Raw genomic sequence first — 14,393 nt, 5'->3', positions numbered from 1 at the left:
TACAATGAGATATCATCTCACACCTGTCAGAATGGCCATCATCAAAAAATCTACAAACAATAAATGCTGGAGAGGGTGTGGAGAAAAGGGAACACTCTTGCACTGTTGGTGGGAATGTAAATTGATACAGCCACTATGGAGAACAGTATGGAGGTTCCTTAAAAAACTAAAAATAGAACTACCATATGACCCAGCAATCCCACTACTGGGCATATACCCTGAGAAAACCATAATTCAAAAATAGTCATGTACCAAAGTGTTCATTGCAGCTCTATTTACAATAGCCAGGACATGGAAGCAACCTAAGTGTCCATTGACATATGAATGGATAAAGAAGATGTGGCACATATATACCATGGAATATTACTCAGCCATAAAAAGAAATGAAATTGATTTATTTGTAGTGAGGTGGATGGAGTTAGAGTCTGTCATACAGTGTGAAGTAAGTCAGAAAGAGAAAAACAAATACAGTATGCTAACACATATATACGGAATCTAAGGGAAAAAAAAAAGGTCATGAAGAACCTAGTGGCAAGACGGGAATAAAGACACAGACCTACTAGAGAATGGACTTGAGGATATGGGGAGGGGGAATGGTAAGATGTGACAAAGTGAGAGAGTGGCATGGACATATATACACTACTTAATGTAAAATAGATAGCTAATGGGAAGCAACCACATAGCACAGGGAGATCAGCTCTGTGCTTCGTGACCACCTAGAGGGGTGGGATAGGGAGGGTGGGAGGGAGGGAGATGCAAGAGGGAAGAGATATGGGAACATATGTATATGTATAACTGATTTACTTTGTTATAAAGCAGAAACTAACACACCATTGTAAAGCAATTATACTCCAATAAAGATGTTAAGAAAAACTATAGAACTTTCTCATTGAAAACTACAAAACATTTTGAAATTAATTTTAAAAGACTTAAATCAAAAGACAGTTCATATTAACGAATCAACTTGCTTAATATTGTTAAGATAACAGATCTACAAAGTCAATAAAATTCCTATCAAAATCTCAACATATGTTTTGCACACATTTAAAAGCCAATAGTATGTTGAGAGGTTTTTGATTACTGATTCAATCTCTTTACTAGTTATTGATCTGTTCAGATTTTCTAATTCTTTCCAGGACCAGGAGGCTTCTATGGCAAATTCGGCCAAATATTTAACAAAGAATTAATGCCAATCCTTCTCAAAATCTTTCAAAATTTTAAGAGAAGGGAACACTTTTCAATTCATTCTGTGAGGTATGCATTACCCTGATACCAAAGCCACTTAAGAACAATACAAGAAAAGAAAACTATAGATCAATAACTCCAATGAATAGTCATAAAAATGTTTCAACACAATATAAGCAAACTAAGGCCAAGCAGCCTCTCAGAGCTGGGAAAGACGAGGATTCTACAAATTCCAGCCTAGAGCCACCAGAAGGAGCGCAGCGCTGACATCACCACACTTTTAGTCCAGGGACAGCCACATCTCACTTCTGACCTCCAAAAGTGTGGCTGACAGGGTCTTGTTGCTCTGGCCAAGTGTCAGGCCTGTGCCTCTAGGTGGGCCAGCCGAGTTCAGGACATTGGTCCACCAGAGACATCCCAGCTCCACGTAATATCAAATGGTGAAAGCTCTCCCAGAGATCTCCATCTCAACGCTCAGAACCAGCTCCACTCAACGACCAGCAAGTTACAGTGCTGGACACCCTATGCCAAACAACTAGCAAGACAGGAATACAACCCCACCCATTAACAGAGAGGCTGCCTAAAATCATAATTTGGTCACAGACACCCCAAAACACATCACCAGATGTGATCCTGCCCACCAAAAAGACAAGATCCGGGCTGATCCACCAGAACACAGGCACCAGTCCCCTACACCAGGAAGCCTACACAACCCACTGAACCAACCTTAGCCACTGGGGGCAGACACCAAAAACAACAGGAACTATGAAACTGCAACCTGCGAAAAGGAGACCCCAGACACAGTAATATAAGCAAAATGAAAAGAGAGAGAAACACATGGCAGATGAAGAAGCAAGGTAAAAAACCACCAGACCAACAAAATGAAGAGGAATAGGCAGTCTACCTGAAAAAGAATTCAGAATATTGATAGTAAAGATCATCCGAAATCTTGGAAATAGAATGGAGAAAATACAAGAAACGTTTAACAAGGACCTAGACGAACTAAACAGCAAACAAACAATGATGATCAACACAATAAATGAAATTAAAAATTCTCTAAAAGGAATCAAAAGTGGAATAACTGAGGCAAAAGAATGGATAAGTGACCTGGAAGATAAAATACTGGAAATAACTACTGCAGAGCAGAATAAAGAAAAAGACTGAAAAGAATGGAGGACAGTCTCAGAGACCTCTAGGAAAACATTAAATGCACCAACATTCAAATTATAGGGGTCCCAGAAGAAGAAGAGGAAAAGAATGGGACTGAGAAAATATAGAAGAGATTATAGTTGAAAACTTCCCTAATATGGGAAAGGAAATAGTGAATCAAGTCCAGGAAGCGCAGAGAGTCCCATACAGGATAAATCCAAGGAGAAACACGCCAAGACACATATTAATCAAATTATCAAAAATTAAATACAAAGAAAAAATATTAAAAGCAGCAAGGGAACAGCAACAAATAACATAAAGGGAATCAGCATGAGGTTAACAGCTGATCTTTCAGCAGAAACTCTGCAAGCCAGAAGGGAGTAGCAGGGCATATTTAAAGTGATGAAAGGAAAAAACCTACAACCAAGATTACTCTACCGAGCAAGGATCTCACTGAGATTCGACGGAGAAATTAAAACCTTTACAGACAAGCAAAAGCTAAGAGAATTCAGCACCACAAAACCAGCTTTACAACAAATGCTAAAGGAAATTCTCTAGGCAGGGAACACAAGAGAAGGCAAAGACCTACAATAACAAACCTAAAACAATTAAGAAAATGGCGATAAAAACATGCATATCGAAAACTACCTGAAATGTAAATGGATTAAATGCTCCCACCAAAAGACATAGACTGGCTGAATGGATACAAACACAAAACTTGTATATATGCTGCCTACAAGAGACCCATTTCAGACCTAGGGACACATAAGGACTGAAAGTGAGTGGATAGAAAAGATATTCCATGCAAATGGAAATCAAAGAAGCTGGAGTAGCAATTCTCATATCAGACAAAATACACTTTAAAACAAAGACTATTACAGGAGACAAAGAAGGACACTACATAATGATCAAGTGATCAATCCAAGAAGATATAACAATTGTAAATATGCACCCAACATAGGAGCACCTCAATACATAAGGAAAATGCTAACAGCCATAAAAGGGGAAATCGACAGTAACACAATCATAGTAGGGGACTTTAACACCCCACTTTCACCAATGGGCATATCATTCAAAATGAAAATAAATAAGGAAACACAAGGTTTAAATGATACATTAAACAAGATGGACATAATTGATATTTATAAGACATTCCATCCAAAAACAACAAAATATACTTTCTTCTCATGTGCTCATGGAATATTCTCCAGGATAGATCATATACTGGGTCACAAAAAAAGCCATGGTAAATTTAGGAAAATTGAAATCATACCAAGTATCTTTTCCGACCACAATGCTATGAGACTAGATATCAATTACAGGAAAAGATCTGTAAAAAATACAAACACATGGAGGCTAAACAATACACAACTAAATAACCAAGAGATCACTGAAGAAATCAAAGAGTAAATCAAAAAATATCTAGAAACAAATGACAATGAAAACGTAACGACTCAAAACCTATGGGATGCAGCAAATCAGTTCTAAGAGGGAAGTTTATAGCAATACAAGCCTACCTCAAGAAATAAGAAACATCTCAAATAAACAACTTAACCTTACATCTAAAGCAGTCAGAGACAGAAGAACAAAATTACCCAAATTAACGGAAGGAAAGAAATCATAAGGAGCAGATCAGAAATAAATGAAAAAGAAAAGAAGGAAACAATAGCAAAGATCAATAAAACTAAAAGCTGGTTCTTTGAGAAGATAAACAAAATTGATAAACCATGAGCTAGACTCATCAAGAAAAAAAAGGGGGAAGACTCAAATCAATAGAATTAGAAATGAAAAAGAGAAGTAACAACTGACACTGCAGAAATACAAAGGATCATGGGAGATTACTGCAAGCAAATATATGTCAATAAAATGGACAACCTAGAAGAAATGGACAAATTGTTAGAAAAGCACAACCTTCTGAGACTGAACCAGGAAGAAATAGAAAATATAAACAAACTAATCGCAAGCACTGAAATTGAGACTGTGATTAAAAATCTTCCGACAAACAAAAGCCCAGAACCTGATGGTTTCACAGGCGATTTCTATCAAACATTTAGAGAACAGATAACACCTATCCTTCTCAAACTCTTCCAAAATATACCAGAGGGAAGAACACTCCCAAACTCATTCTACAAGGCCACCATCACCCTGATACCAAAACCAGACAAAGGTGTTACGAAGAAAGAAAACTACAGGCCAATATCACTGATGAACATAGATGCAAAAATCCTCAACAAAATACTAGCAAACAGAATCCAATAGCACATTAAAGGATCATACACCATGATCAAGTGGGGTTTATCACAGGAATGCAAGGATTCTTCAATATACGGAAATCAATCTATGTGATACACCATATTAACGAATTGAAGGAAAACACCATATGATCATCTCAATAGATGCAGAGAAAGCTTTTGACAAAATTCAACACCGATTTATGATAAAAAAAAAACCCTTCAGAAACTAGGCATAGAGGGAACTTACCTTAACATAATAAAGGCCATATATTACAAACCCACAGCCAACATCGTTCTCAATGGTGAAAAACTGAAACCATTTCCTCTAAGATCAGCAGCAAGACGGGGTTGTCCACTCTCACCACTATTATTCAACATAGTTTTGGAAGTTTTAGCCACAGCAATCAGAGAAGAAAAAGAAATAAAAGGAATCCAAATCAGAAAAGAAGAAATAAATCTGTCACTGTTTGTAGATGACATGATACTATACATAGAGAATCCTAAAGACTCTACCAGACAACTACTAGAGCTAACCAATGAATTTGGTAAAGTAGCAGGATACAAAATTAATGCACAGAAATCTCTTGCATTCCTATACACTAATGATGAAAAATCTGAAAGAGAAATTAAAGAAACACTCGCATTTACCATTGCAACCAGAAGAATAAAATACCTAGGAATAAACCTGCTTAAGGAGACAAAAGACCTGTATGCAGAAAACTTTAAGGCACTGATGAAAGAAATTAAAGATGATACAAACAGATGGAGAGATATTCCATGTCCTTGGATTGGAAGAATCAACATTGTGAAAATGACTATACTACCAAAAGCAATCTACAGATTCAATGCAATCCCTATCAAACTACCAATGGCAGTTTTCACAGAACTAGAACAAAAAATTTCACAATTTGTATGGAACAAAAAAGACCCTGAATAGCCAAAGCTATCTTGAGAAAGAAAAATGGAGCTGGAGGAATCAGGCTTCCTGACTTCAGACTATAATACAAAGCTAAAGTAATCAAAACAGTATGGTACTGGCACAAAAACAGAAATAGAGATCAATGGAACAGAATAGAAAGCCCAGAGATAAACCCACACAATACAGTCACCTTGTTTTTGATAAAGGAGGCAAGAATATACAATGGAGAAAAGACAACATCTTCAATAAGTGGTGCTGGGAACACTGGACAGCTACATGTAAAAGAATGAAATTAGAACATTCCCTAACACCATACACAAAAATAAACTCTAAATGGATTAAAGACCTAAATGTAAGGCCAGACACTATCAAACTCTTAGAGGAAAACATAGGCAGAACACTCTATGACATAAATCACAGCAAGATCCTTTTTGACCCACCTCCTAGAGTAACGGAAATAAAAACAAAAATAAACAAATGGGACCTAATGAAACTTAAAAGCTTTTGCACAGCAAAGGAAACCATAAACAAGACGGAAAGAGAACCCTCAGAATGAGAGAGAATATTTGCCAATGAAGCAACTGACAAAGGATTAATCTCCAAAATTTACAAGGAGCTCATGCAGCTCAATATCAAAAAAAACAAAAAACCCAATCCAAAACTGAGCAGAAGACCTAAATACACATTTCTCCAAAGAAGATATACAGATTGCCAACAAACACATGAAAGGATACTCAACATCACTAATCATTAGAGAAATGCAAATCAAAACTACCATGAGGTATCACCTCACACCAGTCAGAATGGCCATCATCAAAAAATCTACAAACAATAAATGCTGGAGAGGGTGTGGAGAAAAGGGAAAGCTCTTGCACTGTTGGTGGGAATGTAAATTGATACAGCCACTATGGAGAACAGTATGGACGTTCCTTAAAAACCTAAAAAGAGAACTACCATATGACCCAGCAATCCAACTACTGGACACATACCTTGAGGAAACCATAATTCAAAAAGAGTCATGTACCACAATGTTCATTGCAGCTCTATTTACAATAGCCAGGACATGGAAGCAACCTAAGTGTCCATCAACAGATGAATGGATATAGAAGATGTGACACATATATATAATGGAATATTACTCAGCCGTAAAAAGAAACGAAATTGAGTTATTTGTAGTGAGGTGGATGGACCTAGAGTCTTTCATCCAGAGTGAAGTAAATCAGGAGAAAAACAAATACCATATGCTAACACATATATATGGAATCTGAAAAAAAAAAAAAGGTTTTGAAGAACCTAGGGGCAGGACAGGAATAAAGATGCAGAAGTAGAGAATGGACTTGAGGACACAGGGAGGGGGAAGGGTAAGCTGGGACGAAGTAAGAGAGTGGCATGGACATATATACACTACCAAATGTAAAATAGATAGCTAGTGGGAAGCAGCCACCTAACACAGGTAGATCAGTTAGGTGCTTTTTGACCCCCTAGAGCGGTGAGATAGGAAGGGTGGAGGGAGACGCAGGAGGGAGGGGATATGGGTATATATGTATATATATAGCTGATTCACTTTGTTATACAGCAGCAACTAACACAACATTGTAAAGCAATTTTACTCCAATAAAGATATTTAAAAAAATAGAACGTCAGTCTAAAAAAAAATATATATATATATATATATATATATATATATATATATATATATATATGCAAACTAAATTCAAGAACATGTTAAAAGAATTATACACCATGACCAACTGGGATTTACCCTTGTGCTGCTATGATAGTTCAACATACACAAATCAATAAGTGTAACTCATCACACTAATCGCATGAAAGATAAAAACCACATGATCATCTCAATAGATGTAGAAAACCAGCTGACAAAATACAACATTCTTTCGTGATAAAATTCCTCAACAGTTTGGGTATAGAAGGAACATACTTCAACACAGTAAAGGTCATATAGGACAAACTCACAGCTAATATTATTCTCGATTGGTAAAAAAAAATTGAAAGGTTTTCCTCTAAGATCAGGAACAAGACAAGGATGCCCACTCTCACTATTTTTATTCAATATAATCCTGGAAGTCCAAGCCAGAGCAATTGGGTAAGACAAAGCAGTAAAATGCATCCAAATTGGAAAGGAAGAAGTAGAAAGCCCAAATACACTACCAGAAATCTACTGGAGCTAATCAATGATTTCAGTAAATTTGCAGGATATAAAATCAGTACTCAGAAATCAGTTGCATTTCTATATACTAATAATGAAACATCTAAAAAAGAAAATTTAAAACTACCCCTTTCATAATAGCATAAAAACAATAAGATAAATAAACATAAATTTAACCAAGGAAGTGAATGTTGTGTACAATGAAAATTACAAGATTTTGTTGAAAGAAATTGAAGAAGACACAAACAAATAGAAAGATGTTTCCTGTTAATGTGTTGAAATAATATTGTTAAATTGCCCATGCCACCCAAAACCACCTACAGATTCAACACAATCCTTAACAAAATTCCATTGTCATTCTTCACAGAAACAGTAAAAATATTTTTTTTTTCATTTATATGGAAACACAAATTACCTCAAATAGCAAAAACAAACTTGAGGGAAAGAAACAAAGCCAGAGACATCATACTTCCTGATATCAAATTATAGTACAAAGTTTTAGTAACCAAAACAATATCTTACTGGTATGAAAATAGGCGTATACACCAAGGACCAGAATAGAGAGCCCAAAATTAAATTGCCACATATATAGTAAACGAATATCCATCAAGGAAGTGAAAATATCCAATGGGGAGACGATAGTCTCTTCAACAAATGGTGTTGGGAAAACTGGATAAATACATGAGAAAATTGAAAGACGACCCCAATCTTACACCACCCTCACAAACTAGAAATGGATCAAAGACTTAAATATGAGACATGATACTGTAAAACTCCTTAAAAAATGTAGGGAAGAAGCTCCGTGACCTTGGTCTTGGCAATGATTTCTTAGATATGATATGAAAAGCAAAAAATCAACCAGTAGGACAACATTAAACACAAAAGCTTCTGCACAGCAAAAAAACAAAAAAACCCAAATTTAAATGGAAAGACAACCTATAGAATTGGAGAAAATATTTGCAAACCACATATCAGAATAGGGGTAAATATCCAAAGTATATAAAGAACTTACAAAGGACTTCCCTGGTGGTGCAGTGCTTGAGAATCTGCCTGCCAGTTCAGGGGACATGGGTTCCATCTCCGGTCCGGGAAGATCCCACATGCCGCAAAGCAACTAAGTGCATGCACCACAATTACTGAGCCTGTGCTCTAGAGCCCGCAAGCCACAACTACTGAAGTCCATGCACCCTAGAGCCTATGCTCTGCAACAAGAGAAGCCACCACAATGAGAAGCCCATGCACCGCAAGGAAGAGCAGCCCCCGCTCGCTGCAACTAGAGAAAGCCTGTGCACAACAATGAAGACCCGATGCAGCCAAAAACAAAAAACAAAAAAAAACCAATTCATACAACTCAATAACAACAACAACAACAAAAGATCCAACTAAAAAATGGACAGAGGAACTAAATAGTCATTTTTCCAAAGAAGACAACCAAATGGCCAAAGTACATTAAAATGTGCTCAAAATCACTAATCATCAGGGAAATGCAAATCAAAACCACAATGAGATATCACCTCACGCCTGTTAGCATGGCTATCATCCAGAAGACAAGAGATAACAAGTGTTGGTGAGAATGTGTAGGAAAGGGAACACTTGTACACTGTTGGTGGGAAGGTAAATTGTTTCAGCTACTATGTAAAATAATATGGAGGTTCCTCAAAAAATTTAAAATAGAACTATCATAGATACAGCAATTCCACCTCGGGGTGTATACCCACAGGAAATGAAAACAGGATATCAAAGAGATGTATGCAGTCCCATGTTTACGGCAGCAGTATTCACAATAGAGAAGATATGGAAACACACTAAGTGCCCATCAATAGATAAATGGATAAAGAAGATGTGGTGTTTATACATACAAAAATATTATTCAGCCATGAGGAAGAAGGAAATCTTGCCATTTGCTACATGGACTAGCCTTGAGAACATTATGCTAAGTGAGATAAGTCAGACAAAGAAAGACTAATACTGTATAGTAGCAAAGACAAATACTGTATAGTATCACTTACGTGTGGAATCTGAAAAAGCCAGCTTATAAAAACAGAGGAAAAGGGTGGTTACCAGGGGCTGTTGAATGGGGGAATAGAAGAGATGTTGTTTAAGGATACAAATTTGCAGCTAGTAGTAAACAAGCCCTAGCGATCTAATACACAGTATAGTAAATATAGGCAAAAATACTGTATTATAGACTTTTCACTCTGTAAAAGGCTAGTTCCTAATTATTCTGGTCACAAAAAAGAAATGATAATTATGTCACATGATAGAGGTGCTAACTATCACTGCTATGGCAATCATATTAAAACATACAAATGTATCAAATCAACATGTTGTACACCTTAAATTTATACAGTGTTATATGACAAATGTATTTCAATTTTAAAAAGCCAATACAAAATTTCACACATAAATGCAAAGGACCCAGAACAACCAAATCTTGAAAGAGAAAACCAAAGCTGAAGGACTCACACTTCTCAATTTCAAAACTTAAACTGTAAACCCACAATTCTGAAGATAGTGTGGTACTGGCATAAAAATAGACATAAAGATCAATGCAATAGAATTGAGAATCCAGAAATAAATCCTCGTGTTTATAGTCAATTAATACAGAACTTGACAGGATTACAAAATTCATGGGGGAAAGAACAGTCTTTTTAACAAATTCTGTTGGGACAACTGGATATTCCCATGCAAAGGTTGAATTGAACTCCTTCCTTACACCATTTAGAAAAATTAACTCTAAGTTAGTTAAAGTCCTAAAATAAGAACTAAAACTATAAAATTTTTAGAAGAATTTAGGCATTGGTATCTTAGGTATATCACCAAAGGACAGCACAAAGGAAAATATAAATAAAGATTCATAAAAATTAGAAGCATTTGTGAATCAAAGGACACTATCAAGAGTGAAAAGACAAACCAGAAAATGTGGTAAAATGTTGGCATTCATGTGTCTAAGAAGAGATTGTATAGAGAATATATTGAATTCTTGTAAGTCAATAATAAAAGACAGATTACCCCATTAAAATATGGGGAAAGAATCTGCATAGACGTTTCTCCAAGAAGACATAAAAGAGACAAATAAGCACATGAAATATTCTCAATACTATTATTTATTAAGAAGGACAAATCAAAGGAGGAATGAGGAACCACTTCATGTTCATGAGCATGGCAATAATTAAAAACCAGATGATAATAAATACTTGTCATAATGTGGAAAAATTGAAACCCTCATACATTCCTGACAGAAATATGAAATGGTGTAGCCCATTTGAAAAATGGTCTGACAGTTCTTCAAAAAGTTGAACATAAGGTTATTCTAGGACACAGAACTTTCAATCCTAGATAAACCTCTAAGAGAAAAGAAAACATATGAAAAATTTGTATGTGCCTGTTCGCAGCAGCATTATTCATTATGAACAAAAGGAGAAAATGGAACAAGCCTCTTAAGATAGCCTCATCCACCAGAGGAAAGACAACAGAAGCAAGAAGAACTACAATCCTGTAACCTGTGGAACAAAAACCACATTCACAGAAAGGTAGACAAGTTGAAATGGCAGAGGGCTATGTACCACATGAAATAACAAGATAAAACCCCAGAAAAACAACTAAATGAAGTGGAGATAGGAAACCTTCCAGAAAAAGAATTCAGAATAATGATAGTGAAGATGATCCAGGACCTCAGAAAAACAATGGAGGCAAAGATCGAGAAGATGTAAGAAATGTTTAACAAAGACCTAGAAGAATTAAAGAACAAACAAACAGAGATGAACAATACAATAACTGAAATGAAAACTACACTAGAAGGAATCAATAGCAGAATAACTGAGGCAGAAGAACTGATAAGTGACCTGGAAGACAGAATGGTGGAATTCACTGCTGTGGAACAGAATTAAGAAAAAAGAATGAAAAGAAATGAAGACAGCCTAAGAGACCTCTGGGACAACATTAAATGCAACAACATTCTCATGATAGGGGTGCCAGAAGGAGAAGAGAGAGAGAAAGGACCCAAGAAAATATTTGAAGAGATTGTAGTCGAAAACTTCCCTATCATGGGAAAGGAAATAGCCACCCAAGTCCAGGAAGCGCAGCGAGTCCCATACAGGATAAACCCAAGGAAAACCCAAGGAGAAACACGTCGAGACACATCGTAATCAAATTGGCAAAAATTAAAGACACAGAACAATTATTGCAAGCAACAAGGGAAAAACGACAAATAACATACAAGGGAATTCCCATAAGGTTAACAGCTGATTTCTCAGCAGAAACTCTACAAGCCAGAAGGGAGTGGCATGATATATTTAAAGTGATAAAAGGGAAGAACCTACAACCAAGATTACTCTACCTGGCAAGGATCTCTTTCAGATTCGATGGAGAAATCAAAAGCTTTACAGACAAGCAAAAGCTAAGAGAATTCAGCACCACCAAACCAGCTCTACAACAAGTGCTAAAGGAACTTCTCTAAGTGGGAAACACAAGAGAAGACAAGGAACTACAAAAACAAACCCCAAACAATTAAGAAAATGGTCATAGGAACATACGTATCAATAATTACCTTAAACGTGAATGGATTAAATGCTCCAACCAAAAGACAAAGGCTTGCTGAATGGATATAAAACCAAGACCCACATATATTCTGTCTACAAGAGACCCACTTCAGATCTAGGGACACGTACAGACTGAAAGTGAGGGGATGGAAAAAGATATTCCATGCAAATGAAAATCAAAAGAAAGCTGGAGGAGCAATTCTCATATCAGATAAAATAGACTTTAAAATAAAGAATGTTACAAGAGACAAGGAAGGACACTACATAATGATCAAGGGATCAATCCAAGAAGAAGCTATAACAATTATAAATATATATGCACCCAACATAGGAGCACCTCAATACATAAGGCAACTGTTAACAGCTGTAAAAGAGGAAATCGACAGTAACACAATAATAGTGGGGGATTTTAACACCTCACTTACACCAATGGACAGATCATCCAAAATGAAAATAAATAAGGAAACAGAGCTTTAAATGACACAATAGACCAGATAGATTTAATTGATATTTATAGGACATTCCATCCAAACACAGCAGATTACACTTTCTTCTCAAGTACACACGGAACATTCTCCAGGATAGATCACATCTTAGGTCACAAATCAAGCCTCAGTAAATTTAAGAAAATTGAAATCATATCAAGCATCTTTTCTGACCACAACACTATGAGACTAGAAATGAATTACAGGGGAAAAAACGTAAAAAACACAAACGCATGGAGGCTAAACACTACGTTACTAAATAACCAAGACATCACTGAAAAAATCAAAAAATACCTAGAGACAAATGACAATGAAAACACGACAATCCAAATCCTATGGGATGCGGCAAAAACAGATCTAAGAGGGAAGTTTATAGCTTTACAAGCCTACCTCAAGAAACAAGAAAAATCTCAAATAAATAATCTAACCTTACATCTAAAGGAACTAGAGAAAGAAGAACAAACAAAACCCAAAGTTAGCAGAAGGAAAGAAATCATAAAGATCAGAGCAGAAATAAATGAAATAGAAACAAAGAAAACAATAGCAAAGATCAATAAAACTAAAAGCTGGTTTTTTGAGAAGATAAACAAAATTGATAAACTATTAACCAAACTCATCAAGAAAAAGAGAGAGAGGACTCAAATCAATAAAATTAGAAATGAAAAAGGACAAGTTACAACAGACACCACAGAAATACAAAGCATCCTAAGAGACTACCACATGCAACTCTAGGCCAATAAAATGGACAACCTGGAAGAAATGGACAAATTCTGAGAAAGGTATAACCTTCCAAGACTGAACCAGGAAGAAATAGAAAATATGAACAGACCAATCACAAGTAATGAAATTGAAACTGTGATTAAAAATCTTACAACAAACAAAAGTCCAGGACCAGAAGGCTTCACAGGTGAATTCTATCAAACATTTAGAGAAGAGCTAACACCCATCCTTCTCAAACACTTGCAAAAAATTGCAGAGGAAGGAACACTCCCAAATTCATTCTATGAGGCCACCATCACCCTGATACCAAAACCAGACAAAGATACTACAAAAAAAGTAAATAACAGACCAATATCACTGATGAATATAGATGCAAAAATCCTCAACAGAATACTAGCAAACAGAATCCAACAACACATTAAAAGGATCATACACCATGATAATGTGGGATTTATCCCAGGGATGCAAGGATTCTTCAATATATGCAAATCAATCAATATGATACACCATATTAACAAATTGAAGAATAAAAACCATATGATCATCTCAATAGATGCAGAAAAAGCTTTTGGGAGAGAGGAGAAGATGGCAGAAGAGTAAGACGTGGAGATCAACTTCCTCCCCACAGATACATCAGAAATACATCTACACGTGGAACTGCTCATATAGAACACCCACTGAACACTGGCAGAAGACCTCAGACCTCCCAAAAGGCAAGAAACTCCCCACGTACCTGGGTAGGGCAAAAGAAAAAAGAAACAACAGAGACAAAAGAATAGGGACGGGACCCGCACCAGTGGGAGGAAGCTGTGAAGGAGGAAAGGTTTCCACACACTAGGAAGCCCCTTCATGGGCGGAGACTGCAGGTGGTGGAGGGGGGACGCTTCGGAGCCACAGAGGAGTGCGCAGCAACAGGGGTATGGCGGGCAAAGAGGAGAGATTCCCGCACAGAGGAGCAGTGCCGACCAGCATTCACCAGCCCGTTAGGCTTGT

Source organism: Eubalaena glacialis, chromosome 1, assembly GCF_028564815.1.
Source record: "Eubalaena glacialis isolate mEubGla1 chromosome 1, mEubGla1.1.hap2.+ XY, whole genome shotgun sequence".
Taxonomy (NCBI): Eukaryota; Metazoa; Chordata; class Mammalia; order Artiodactyla; family Balaenidae; genus Eubalaena; species Eubalaena glacialis.
This window is presented reverse-complemented; position numbering follows the sequence as displayed.